Source organism: Elephantulus edwardii, unplaced genomic scaffold (genome assembly GCF_000299155.1).
Source record: "Elephantulus edwardii isolate Elephantulus edwardi_28Jun2011 unplaced genomic scaffold, EleEdw1.0 scaffold00258, whole genome shotgun sequence".
Lineage (NCBI taxonomy): Eukaryota > Metazoa > Chordata > Mammalia > Macroscelidea > Macroscelididae > Elephantulus > Elephantulus edwardii.
The window spans coordinates 1,824,572-1,838,455 of NW_006400008.1; the positions used below are offsets into that span (position 1 = coordinate 1,824,572).

At 35.2% G+C, this 13,884-nt stretch overlaps 1 protein-coding gene across 1 annotated transcript in view; it reads left to right on the forward strand.

Moving 5' to 3' along the window:
* BAI3 (brain-specific angiogenesis inhibitor 3) overlaps positions 1-13,884 on the forward strand; it is a 1,132,296-nt gene that overhangs the window by 898,600 nt on the left and 219,812 nt on the right. The window lies entirely within an intron of this gene.

The window sequence follows — 13,884 nt, forward strand, 5'->3', positions numbered from 1 at the left end:
TCTTCTTTTAATGCTTCCTGGATCATTTAATATTCTGTCCAAAGTGTCCTTGATTATAGCAACTCTAGGTTTGAATTTGTTCTTCAGTTCCTTGAGCTTAAGAAATGCTGAGCGAACTTGGCTCTTTTGATTTTCTGACTCTAGCTCCTTGCACATTTCATTGTAGTATTTTGCTTTGTCATTCCGAGCTGCCCTTTGGAATCTTCTGCTCAGCCTTTTAATATCTTGAATTCTTCCTTGTGCTTTGGCTTCTCTATGCTCCAGTGCAATCTTCAGAGTCTCTTCTTACATCCATTTTGGTCTTTTCTTCCTCTTCTGTCTTTGTAATGACCATTTGCACTCTTCCTGGATGATACCTTTGACATCCTCCCACAACTCATCTGGCCTTCGCTCATTAGTGTTCAAGGCCTCAAACCTGTTCCTGAGATGATTCTGAAATTCAGGTGGGATGAAATCAAAGTCGTATTTTGGCTCCTATGGATTATCGAAAATCTTCAAGTGTTTTGTTCATAGGGGCACTATGAGTTGTGCTTGACTCGACAACAATCAACAATAACAAGTCAACTATGACTCATAACAACTCTGAACAGTAACCCTGAGCCTTGCTCTATCCTGTGCCATAGTTATCATTTCTAACATACTTGAGCCCAATGTTGCAGTCACTGTGTCAGTCTATTTCAGCAAAGGTCTTCCCTTTTCCACCCTTCATCTTTCCAAGTATGATGTCCTTGTCCAAGGATTGATCCCTCCAAATGGCATGCCCAAAATATGTGATATGAAGCTTTTCCATTCTTGCCTACCAGGAGCACCCTGGATCCACCTTCACCAGAACATAGTTGTCTGTTCTTTTGGCAATTCAAAGGATAGTCAGTATTCCTCTCCAACACCACAACTCAAGGGTATTGATTCTTCTTCTGTCATCCTTACTCATCATCCAGAGTTCAGATGCTTAGGAAGTTAAAAGATCATGGCTCCAATCAGATTCATCTTAGTTCTTAAACTGTTATCATTGCTCCTTAACACTTTTGAGTGTCCTTGGAAGTAAATTTTCCTAAAGTAACACGTCTTTTGATTTCTTGACTTCTGTTATTAGGATGTTGATTGCATATAATTAATGATTATAAATAAATAAATACATAAAACTAATTTATATAGACAGCTAACATTTATTTTGCTATTTTATTAGACATACTTTCCAAAATACACCAATTTACTAAATTTTATAGTAGCAGTCTTCTTCACTACTTCTCAAGGTTCTATTTCTAAATCCCTATGCTTTCTTTTCTCCTACTATATTAGATTCTACTTTGGCCTAGTGGTAAGAAGTTGTGTTACCATGCCAAATGTTCACAGTTCAAACTCACCATCTGCTCTATGGGAGAAAGACAGGCAGTCTCTTCCCATGTGATTTAACTGTCTCTGAAAACCCTCTAAACCAGTTCCAACTTAATGATACACAACAGCATGTGAATTTTAGAAGTCTTATGAGGGAAATGCTTAAGATACAAATTAAATTTATTTTCTTCCATCTTATGGAATTAAATAATAGTTTCCCTTTGCAGTTTCTAAAGATACTTTTTTCCTCTCTTTCTCTCTAATATTAATTTTTTCATTGTTACTTTTAATCAAGTCATAGAATTCATGCCTCATGATTACTATTCTATTATATTCTCTTCCTATATGCAGTGTTTTATATCTGCATTGAAAGTTATTAAGGATTGATCACCACCTCCATATAAAAATATATTTGAAAAAAGAATTGTTTAACTGTGTCATCTAACTCATGAGAATTTTCCCCCCTTCTGTTGTTAACTTATTTGGTATCACAAGATTCCTATTTTTAACTTTCAGCACACTAATTTCCATCTGACACCTCTACTAAAGTTGTTCTCTCAAAAGTGCTTAATGGCCTCATCTATGTCAGTGCAATAACCCCTCTCTGCATCACTTTATTATTTCAAGCATTTGACTTTTAGACCTTATTTTTACTTAACACACATTTTCACTTACCTTATTTTCTGCGAGATTTAAATTCCCAATTCTCCAGTACTTTTATGAGTTCTCCCTCTGCATATTCCTAGCTTTGGCTTGGCTTTTTATTTAGCAAGAATATAGTACAGTACATTAATATATGAGACTGAAAAACAAAAGTTTATCAAATGGACTCAGCCAACTACTACATCCTGCTGTAAAGACTTACCACCTCAAGAACCCAATAGAAAGTTGCTGTGAGTCACAATGAAGAACTTAATAGCAGTTGATCTGGCTTTGGTTTTTCACTCCTTACTGGGAACCCTGGTGGCATAGTGAATTAACTGTTAATCAAAAGATACACAGTTTGAATCCACCGGCAGCTCTCTGGAAAAATATAGTCATCTTCTATAATTGTGTGGCCTTATAAATTACTAAAGGCTATTCTGCTATACTCTATAAGATCTTCTAGGTGAGGATGGACCAGCAAACCGTAACTGTAGAATTATCTTTTTCTAAGAGAACAGAGAAATAAGACCTTGCTTTGGAGTCATAAAATTTGAGCTCAATTGCTGACTCAGGCATTTACCATCTGGATGTCCATAGGAAAATCATAATCTCTTGGGGCTATTTATTCCTATTAAACATCAAATAATAAAGTCAAAAGTAACTAATCCATGACTTGCATAATAACACAGTCTGAGATAGTAAAACTGTTTTACCTTCAGGGTCTTTCTTCTATAGAGTTCTCATGAACCAATGTGGAGATAGGAAATACATATGACTCAGTTGAGAAAAGGGTAATATTACTATTGTTGTTGACTACTGTAAGTAGAGTCAGAATCAACCCATAGCTGACTCTCGGGAAGGCTTTCAGAGCCAGATAATCACAGTGGCAAGCAGAGCAGAGAACTTGATATTTAGTTTATTGATTTTAAAAAAATGTATTTAAAGTATCTACTATGCCAGGGAGATTTGGTGGCCTAAAGGGTAAGGAGTTACACTGTCAACCCAGAGGCACACAGTTCGAATCTAGTGGAAGAAGAGGAACAATTTCCTCTATATGACTTACAATCTCTGAAAACCCACTGGAGGGTCAGTTCAGAGTTAGTTTTGATTGAATGGCACATGACAGCAATCACTATAGCATCTAATGTTCAGTAAACAATAAATGCTAGCTGTTATTTGTTTGTGTAGTTATCACTGTTTGCCTATTTATTAATTAACAATGACAGCTAGCATATTTTAGCCTTTATGTATTAATGAGGTATGGTAAAGACACTTAAATATATTTGTAACATAAGAGATGATTCACTTCCTTAATGTTATTCCTTCCCATACACTTTTCTTCTCTTTCTGCTTTCAGTTTAAAAAAGAAAAAAAAAAGAGAAAGTTATTAGCAATAAAACTTGTATTTCCATTCTTGTACGTGATGTACAGTGATCACAGAATGGCAGATTCCTGGTTTAAATGTGTATTTTATGACAAAAAGGCAGTGCCACTACACCTGCGAAATAATTTCCATTGAAGCTTTCAAGTTCCAGAAGACAAAGTAGAATTAAAATATATCCACAATATAACTGAGTCCAATTACCATTTCATATGTATTGCTAAACAAATCTTTCTGGAATAATTAGTGATTTAAGAAAGCTGAACTATATAAAGTCAGATTTTATGCCAGGTATTTATTCAATAATTTTTTATTAAGTACTTACTATGTGTTAAAATGAAATGAACATAAAAGCATAAAAAGATCCCTTTCCTCATGAAACTCGTATTTTGGTGACAAAAGATGGGCAATAAATAAATAGTATGTGTGTATGTATGTACCTAAGTTTATATATATGTATGTATGTATATGTATGTGTGTGTGTGTATTTGTATTTGGAAGCAGGAGTGCCATCTCACTGGTGGCCTAGTGGCAAAAGCTGCGCTTCAAATCCCAATGGCACGTAGTTCAAATCCACTAGTTGCTCCACAGGAGAAGGATGGGCCGTCTCACCCCATGTAGTTAACTGCCTCTGAAAACCCACCAGAGGGTCAGCTATGGATAGGTTCTGACATATATATATATGATTTGTATTTACATTTATAGGATTATTAGGTGCCATTGAGTCACCTATGACTTATAGAGACCCTATGAACTACAGATCAAACCCATGACCAGCCCTGTATCAGTCTCATAATCTCTGCTGTGCTTAAGCCTGTTAAAATCATGGCTGTCAATCCATCATGCTGAGCGTCTTCCTCTCTTTCACTTTCCAATGACTGATGCCTCTTAACTGATAGTGAAAGTGTATGAAACAAAGTTTTACTATTGTTGCCTCTGAATAGCATTTGGGTTATGCTTCCTCTAAGACAGATTTATTAATTCATTTTGCAATCCCTGGTATACTCAATATATTCCACCAACTCCACAAATCAAAGGCATTAATTATTCTCCAATCATCCTTTTTTTATTGTCTAAATTTCATAACCATATAAAGTAATTAAAAATTCCATGATTCAGATGCACTTTAGCCTTTTAACTGATATATAAGTAAATATATATTACTTGATCAATTAACTGCACATGATAGAGATTGAAATTGTTAACATTTTCAGCTTATTCAGTTCTTCAATCAATACTTTTGACACCAGCAGTTGGAAAATTAAAAGACAAATTGCATTAGGAAAATCTGCTATGACATACTTCTCTAGAGTGCTGAAGAGCAATGATGTCAGTCTAGAAAGGAAAGTGCCAGCCCATGATCTTAGCAATTACTTGCTATGCATCAGAAAGCTGGACAATGACTAAGGATGACAAAAACCAGTGCCTTTGAGTTGTAGTCCTGGAGAAGAGTATTGAACATACAGTGGACTGTCAAAAGAACAAACAGGTCTGTTCTCAAGAGTGTGAAATCAAGTTGCTACTTGTAGGCAAGTATTTAAAGTTCTGTCTCGTATACTTTGAACATTTCACCAAGAGAGATCAGTTCTTGAAAAAGGACATCGTACTTGGAAGGGTGGAGGGACAGCGCAGGACAGGAAGACCCTGGTTGAGATGGATTGACACAGTGACAGGGTATTAGGGACAGTTGTGTCAGAGACAGTGAAATTGGCTCAGCATAGGGCAGAGTTCAGAGCTATTGTGCATAGAGTCACTATGAGTCTTCAGTCAAATTGACAGAACCTAACAAGAACACATATATACATATATGCCTCTACATTGTGGTTGTTGGAGGATAATACTAAATATCCCATGGACTGCCAAAAGAAGAAACAAATATGTCTTGGACAAAGTGCAAGCAGGGTACAGGGTGCTCCATGAAAGCAAGAATGGTGAATCTTCATCTCACTTATATTGGTCACATTCTTAGGAGGGGTCAGTTCTAGGAAAAGGACATCAGGTTTGGAAAGGTATAGAGGGCATCAAAGAGAGAAAGACCCTCAGTGACACATTGACTATAACAAAGATGCAAATTTATTACAGATGATGAGGATGGCACATGATAGGGCAAGGTTCAAGTCCATTGTTCATAGGGTCAATATGTTAATAGTTGACTTGAAGGCCTCTTACAGCTATAAGTAGAAAGAGGGAGAGAGAGGGAGAGAAAGAGAGAAGGGGAGGGGAAGGGAGGAGAGGGTGGGGAGGGGAAGAGAGGGAGAATAGCTTAAAGACATAATACACAAGGACTATGCTAGTGACTAATGTGTTGAACTGCTGTCAACACAAAGTTATTTGGTTTGAATCCACCAGCTGTTTCATAGGAGAAGGATGGACAGTCTCCTCCACTGTGATTTACAGTCTTGGAGACCCAAAAGAAGATTCACTATCAGTTTACTGTGATGAGTGTGAGACAAAATAATGATGGTGACTTATGTTAAGAGGGTGCAACTGACATCTTTTTTCTAGCATAATATGTAGTGTTAAAATAGAAAATATATTCTTGGATTACGTGTTGTTTCGTAATCCAATTTACTGGTAAGGAGTGCACTGCCAAAGGCAGGCGATTCAAATACACCAGCTTCTCTGTGGTAACCTTCTTCCTTGCAATTTTTTTATAGTTAGGTGCCACTGAGTATGACTGAATGACAGATCTGAACCTCGCCCTCTCCTGCACCAATCTCATTTTCTGTCATGCTCAAACCTGTGATGCCGGTCACTATGTCAATCCAGCATTACAGAGTGGCAATATCATAGCTGATGAGATATATACAAGCCACAATTATTGCTAATTGAAAATGTTCCCTCATAATATATTGCCTCTAAAAACTTGCTGGAGGGTCAGCTATGAGTAAGTTCTGAATCAATGGTACGTAACAACAGCAACAACAACAACCAAAAAAAAAAACAAACCTTGTTTCTGTTGTTAAATGTCACTTCTACTTTACATTTGTGCCTATTTAAAAGCAATATGATCAAAAATAATTTGGAAATTATCAAATGATACATCATGCTCAGAAAAGTGGAGGGACAGTGCAGGAGAAGAAGACCCCAGATCTGACGGTTTGATCTAGTAACTAGGGCAATGGGGTAGGTGTATTGGAGTCAGCAAGGCTGGCTCAGGACAGGGCAGGCTTCAGAGCTGCTATACATAGCATGGCTATGAGTCGCAAGCAACTCAATAACAACAACAACACAACAACATAACATAACAACAACAACAACATTAACATTTATTATTAATATGACTCACAAGTAAAATAATGCTGAAAATTATTAAAAAAGAGCTAGAGCAAGTTCCTTAACAGGGACCTGCCAGACAAATAAGCTGACTTCAAAAGAGGCTGGGAAACAAGCGATAACATTGTTTATGTCAGAAGAATCTTGGTTAAAAGGAACACCAGAAAAGTGTTCAGTTGTGTTTGGCTATGCATAGTCATTCATTTGTGTGGATAATAATAAATTATGGGATCAAGGTGGGGAGAGCAGAGGATGAGGATAGGCATGGGGGAAATCATAGGGTTGCCCAATTTGGTGCATGGAGAGAGGTCAGGTGTGAAGGAAAATGGGAAAGACCCAGTTGGAATCTGGAAGGACAGGGTAATTGTGGACAGAGTTCAATGGTGATTAATTTTAGAAAACATAATGAATGGGAATTATTGTATGAGCATAGTGTAAATGAAGGATAGTGTGAAACAAAATGTATACAAACTTTGCAAACAAATACATAGAAAATATTTTTTTAAATAATAAATTATGGATAACATTGCAAAGAAAAGGGATCCCTGAACACTTATTTGTGCTCATGTAAAACCTACACATAGAAAAGGAAACTTGCAAACACACAAAGGAGTAATACTGCAAAGTTTAAAATGAAAAAAAGCATGGACATCGGTATTGTATCTTTTCATCATATATATTTAATCTGCATACTGAGAAAGCAATCAAAAAAGTTAGATTATATGATGAAGAATGTGGCATTAGGATTGAAGGAAGATTCTTCTACACCCTACAATATGCCGATGGTGCAATTTTGCCTGCTGAAAATGAAGAGGTTTCAAAGTAATTAGACCAACAAGCAAACAGCATCATGTTAAGTAGATAAGATTAAAATCATAAGTAATTTCGCTTTACTTAAATCCACAAAACTTAAATCCACATCCACAAGCAAGTATGATAAAATCAAAAGAGTATTACATTGACTATTTCTACTACAAAGGATTTCTTTAAAGTGCTAACGAGCAAGAATAACACCCTAATGACTAAGGTGCTTCTGCCTCAAGCCATCATGTTTTCAATTGACTCCACGTCCTAAATAACATGCCTCTGGAAACTCTATGAACTTTGAGAAATGATGATAGTTATATAAAGGCTTCAGGTCTTTTGTGCATAGGGTTTCTGTGAGTCATGCTTGACTTGATGACAATCAATAACACAACATAATCTATGAGTTGTACATTAAATAAAGAAGACTGACAAAGATTTGATGCCTTTATAGTGTGGTGTTTGGAAGCAATATTGAATATATCATGGTCAGTCAAAATAATAGGCACATCTGTTTTAGAAGAAGTAAATGGCTGAGTCCTCCTCAGAAGCAAGATTGATGGGACTTGTCTCACATACTTTGAGAATTTTATCAGGAAAGGCAAGTCACTCATGATTGGAAAATTGAAGATCAGTGAAGGAGAGAAAGACACATTTAGATAGGTTATCACAGCAATTGTAATAATAGTTTTAAGCACAGCAGAGATAATGAGAATGGGACAGGATGGGGCAGAGTATCATTCTGTTGTGCATAGTCTGTGAGTTGGAGCTGAGTTAATGTCACCTGACAACAAAAACAGTAAACACTCTTGAACGGTTAATAAGAATTTGTGACTGGATTAAACATAATAACCTTAAGATGATGATGTGTTCAGATTTCATCATCCAATGATAGCAGAAGATAAAAATAAAGAAGTGTTATGTGTTATGTGCTATCAAATCAGAATTCATAGCTGACCTTTCAGTGGGTTTCACATGCTATAAATTGCACAACAGACAATGCCCATATTACTCCCACAGAGCAGCTAGTAGATTTTAACTACCTGGCACTAGTGTGGCAGTGCAACTCTTTACACATATAACTTCCTATAAGAACCATTGCTTCTTCATAGATTCTGTTTCTGTGCAGTATTAATTTTTGGTTTAGTATTAAACATGACCTCTGAAATGTAAACAACTATCTAACTATCTAAATATATGCTTTTCATTAGATGCCTACTGTGCATAAAGTCCCTCCTGGCAACTTGTCCCAAGTGTGTGAGAAAAAGTTGGATAACTTTTACAAGGAGTACTCTGGTTACACTTCTTCTAAGAAAGACTTGTTCTTTTGACATCCGTGGAATTATCCATATTCTTCTCCAATACCACAATTCAAAGACATCAATTCTTTCTCTGTAACCTTCATTCATTGTTTAACTTTCAAATCATAGGAAGCAATTGTAAACACCATGGTTTGAATGACGTACACCTTAGTCCTTGGGAAAACACCATAATAAGAAGAGTAGAAGGACAGAGAAGGAGAGGAAGATCCTCAACAAGATGGATTGATGCAATGACTAGCAATGGGATCAAGCACATCAGAGATTGTGAGCATTATGCACGAAAGGGCAAAATTCAGATCATTTTTCATAGAGTCACCATGAGTTGTTATTTACTCGATGACACCTAACAACAAGAATGTGTAAAGAAGTATATCAAGAGTTACAACATGGGGGACCCTGGAGCATATCATGCTGAGTGAAATATCTCAGTCACCAAAGGACAAATATGGCATAGCACTACTGTTATAAAGCAGGTCTGACATGTTGTTAGGAAAATAGGGTAAGAGTGACTAGATAAAAGAAGAGATTGGCAAGGTTCACCTCTGCTGTTCATAGGACCACTGTGGGTATGTTTACCTCAACGGGACATAAGAGCAACAACCCAGATCATGTTTTTAGAATTTGAAATTTAAACACTTATTCCAAATTGTGAATGACCTCAAAAAAGTGATGGGATATTTTTTTCCCATGAAAAATTGTTTGAAAGGAATCAATGTTTTTATTTAACTTATTATGTAATGCATCACTGAAAATTGAAAGCAAAACAAGCAAAAACAAGTAGAAAATAAGTAAACTATGGTAGCCTATCTTATTTGTTTGTTTTATTCATTAGTACTACACTTCATTAAAACTGTGACACTGGTGTTATAATGTAGGTAAGAATAAATAGCCATGGCATTGAACTCTTAAGATTCATTCATAGAATATGTACAGTGATTTTATTTTAAAACATATTATAGTTAAATTTTAGCATTACAAATATCACTAGTTCAAATATAAGAACTTTATTTCCTAACTTTGCTTCTGGATTTGTGACCTTCAATTTTTGTCATTGTTTTGTGGCTGAAAGCTGACTCCCCAGAAGGTTTTCTGAAGCCATTAGTCACAAGGGAGGAGTTGCTTATCTTTATTCTGGAGAGAAGTTAGTAAATTCGAACAGCATATGTTCAGGTTGAAGAGCAATAACTTACCACCGTAGCTCCCATCTATGACATCCCCCAATACTTCTAGAATAGCCACCCGAAATCCCACTGCCATTGAATTGATTATAATTCCTAGCAACCCTTTCACAGGTTTCTGTGACTATAAACCTATACAAAAAGAAGCTTCCCATGTTTCTCCCATGAAGAAGATAGTAGATTCAAACTGCCAACCTTTTGATTAGCAGCACAATGTGTTATGAACTACATCACTAGAGTTTCTTGTGGTTTAGAGTAAATAAGTTTCCTAACTTCACCACATTTTACTTTCCTCATCTATAAAACTAAGTTATTTTCTCAGCACTGACTACTCTAGAGTCACCTCGGGAGCATTTTAAAAGTAATAATGCTCAGATTCCACCTCAAGGTTTAATTTTTCAAGTTTTCCAGGTAATGTAATGTACAGCAAAGGTTAAAACCAGTGATGTTGGTGATCACTAACTTACTTTTAGCAAAACTCTCTAATTTCATGATTCACTACATTTTGACATATTAACAGTTGCTAGAGGTAACAATTTTCTAAGTATTTTCAACACTCCTGGTAACTAGAAATTTATCCACAAAGACTGTTCTACTCAAAATTGGGAACATTTTCTCCCCTGTAAAGTACTGTAGTTTCTGAATTATGAGAATAATTCCCACTAAGAGCCAAATACATGCCATTTATTTGAGTGTGACATATAAATTAAAAATTAATGTAAAATCACCTAATTCTTAGAATGAGCTATGGTTATTATTGGGAGTTTTCACTTTCAGTACTCATACAATATAAGGACAGTGTGCTCCAAAATTATATGTGAAATGATTTTTAAATTGCTGTTATACCTGCTTTGATCTGGAATAAATGACCCATTAATTTCTTAAAAGTTAATAACTTCCTAAATTATTTAATTTATTTATAATAAATAATTTTCACAGTGATTTATTTTAATGGATGGATTTTTAAAAAGTGAATTAAGTGGGAAATCTATGTATGTACTGACATTTCAAATATACAATATGTTTTTAAAAGCAACTTTGAAGTGCATAATGGTAGACTTTTGCTTTCAATTTTTTGCTAAATAATTCTATTTTAGAGTGAGCAAATAGTTCCCTTTAACTTTAAATGCTAGAGAATATAGTTGCATGCTATTTTGTTTAAGTAATACCATGAAGTATAGAACTGCACCCTACATTTATATCCAAAAGGAAATTGTAGTCTCATAGGAAATTGGGGAAAAGGCTCAAATACATCTTGGAACTAAGAGATTCTGTGCCTTACATTTGATAGACCTCCATGTTTAGAGGCATATACTTTTTGAGTACTTGGGATTTGCAGACTACTTCCTTCTTTTAGCAAGCCTAATAATAGAGAAAAGGAGAAGAAGAGATACAGATGACAGCTAACAGCTAACATGGGTGCATGTAGGTGTAAGCAACAAAGAATGTACTGGTTATATGGAATTTCTGTAGGCCTAGTTATTTTTGAAAAGTATTTTAAAACTTCCTAATGCCTGGAAAAAGTCACTAGGAAAAAGAAAGAAGTGATTTCCAGTATAAAATATACTGTTTGTATAAAATATAATGTTTGCTTCTGACATTGTCAGTCCATTAAAATATCTACAATATCCCTTTGTATTTCACTGTATTTAATTGCTCTGTTGATGACAACCTAAAACAAGTATAATTCACAGATATACTATATGCTATATATTATAGCATGCAAAGTTATGATGCTAGAAGAATAATGTGACAGCTGGAATAGTCCACATGTTTAAAAACCTCATTCTGTGCAGACAGGAAAGCTATTTTACTTCACATTAGCTCTACCACATATCAGTTTGCTTTACAAGAACACCCTGAAATCAATCAGACACATATACCATGCTTTCAAAAGAATTTTGTACAGTGGGAATAAGCTATGAAAAGTTTGGAAAGAAAGGCAACACATAATACAGGGATTCCTTAGTAGTGATATGTATGCTTGTGATTTAGAAAAACCCTAACCTACAAGAGATTTATATCACTAGGAAATATTCAGAGGCTCTGTGAAATAAGAGAAAATTTAGCATCAAGATTACATCACATTTCTTATTTCTCAACTTTTGAGAATGGATCTAAAGGTAATAATTGTTGTAACTTCGTTGATACTATATCCTTTAAAGACTTTTTTTTCTCTTACATATCTTCTGTGGAATCTTTTAATGCTGCTGTCCTATTTGATATAGTCTTTTGCATTATATATCTTATTTTACACTGAGGAAAGCCATCAAGATATACTTACATAATATTATAATTAGCTTGATTAAGTCAAAGAAGGGATAGTAATTCCTAAGAAAATGGAAGGACAGAGATAATATATCCTCAGGAAGACACACTAGAAAGGATGCTCACTAGGAAAATGAGAGGTATTTTTTGTTTCCTGAGATTTCAGAACTAAAGGATAAATCAAAAGGTAGAGTTAAAGAATAGTGTCACTTACTTCACAGTTTTGCCTGCAGCTGGCCGAGGTTGGCAATACAATCATTGTACAAAATAAGGTAATTTGACCTACTTTTCTAAGGAAGGCCTATCAAATTTAAATGATTTTCAGAGTAGCAACATCATTTTATTGAGCAAAGACTTTATAGCTCACACTTGGTCAAAGTTGAGTGATGCTAACATTATCTTCAATAAATAAGCTCTGATTGTATGAATGTAAATATATAACTATTTCCCATATGTGTTTGTGTTAAGCAATTGAATTAGTTTATTGGTAATAGCTGTATAATGTTAAAAGTGTGAGTATTAGACTCCATCTTGAAAGCACAAGTACTGCAGTAAGGTATAGTTGTCGTCAAGATGAATAATGCAGACATTATGTTTTAAAACATGTCAGAGTCTCTTCAGTGTATCTTTCTTCTTTAAACTTTAGTCAGCTGAGATAAATGTTTTTCATTTGCCCTTAACTCTTTGTTATAAGGAAATAAGAGGCAACTAATGAAATAAGTTGATGTGCTGCTATGGTTAGTTAAATTAGAATTTGTTAGTTTTGTAGTTAAAGATATAACTATTTTTTTTTTTAATTTGGCATGGCAATATAACAGCATGGGAAAGAAAGACACCCATCAGGTTTGAAATGACTAATATTGAAAATTATTTGGCTGAACTTGAGCATAGTTTTATGTAGCTTTCCCAAAATATTGCTTCTTAGAATCAGTTATAATTAAGAGTTTATTGAGTCATAAATATTAAAAGATATTGAATCATGAATATTAAAAAGATACAGCTTCAAGAAACCAAAAAGGATAGTGTGAATTATATGCTGAGCTTGACTTGGAAGTACAACTGTTACAGCAGCTTCTCTCATTGAAATCTCTCAGAATTAGATTGCATGCATATTTAACCCAATAGCTGTAGGCAATTAGAGATGGAGAAGGTGAAATAACAAGTACCATATCAAAATTAACATCAAATTGTATGGTTTTTCCCTCTTCTTCAAGTTTTGGAGTTACTATTAACATGGAAAGAAACCTGGCTTGAAATTTAAACACATACACACACACACACACACACACACACACACACAGATTTGCTAGCTGGAGAGTTTCCACGCCTGGGGGAGGTTGGGTGACAATTGGTGCATTCAGTTTATAGCACGTGTAATGATAATTAAGTTGATTGGTTGAACTGTATAGCCTCCCCCACCCCCCTTTTCATTTCTTTTCCTGTAGAGTAGCTTAGCTGGGGGTGGAAACGTTCTCCCCCACTATCCTCCCTACTAAGAAAACGTAGGTTGATACCATTTTTATTGTTCTGCTGGAGTGGGAAATAAACCATATGCTTTAGAATTTTGAACGGCTAAGCCTAGTAGAAAATTGAACCTGCGCTTCTTTTCCCTCCGCCTACTGGACTTTTTAGGGTGGGGTTATTCCTCCAAATGTTCTAGCCAACTTGGCATTAG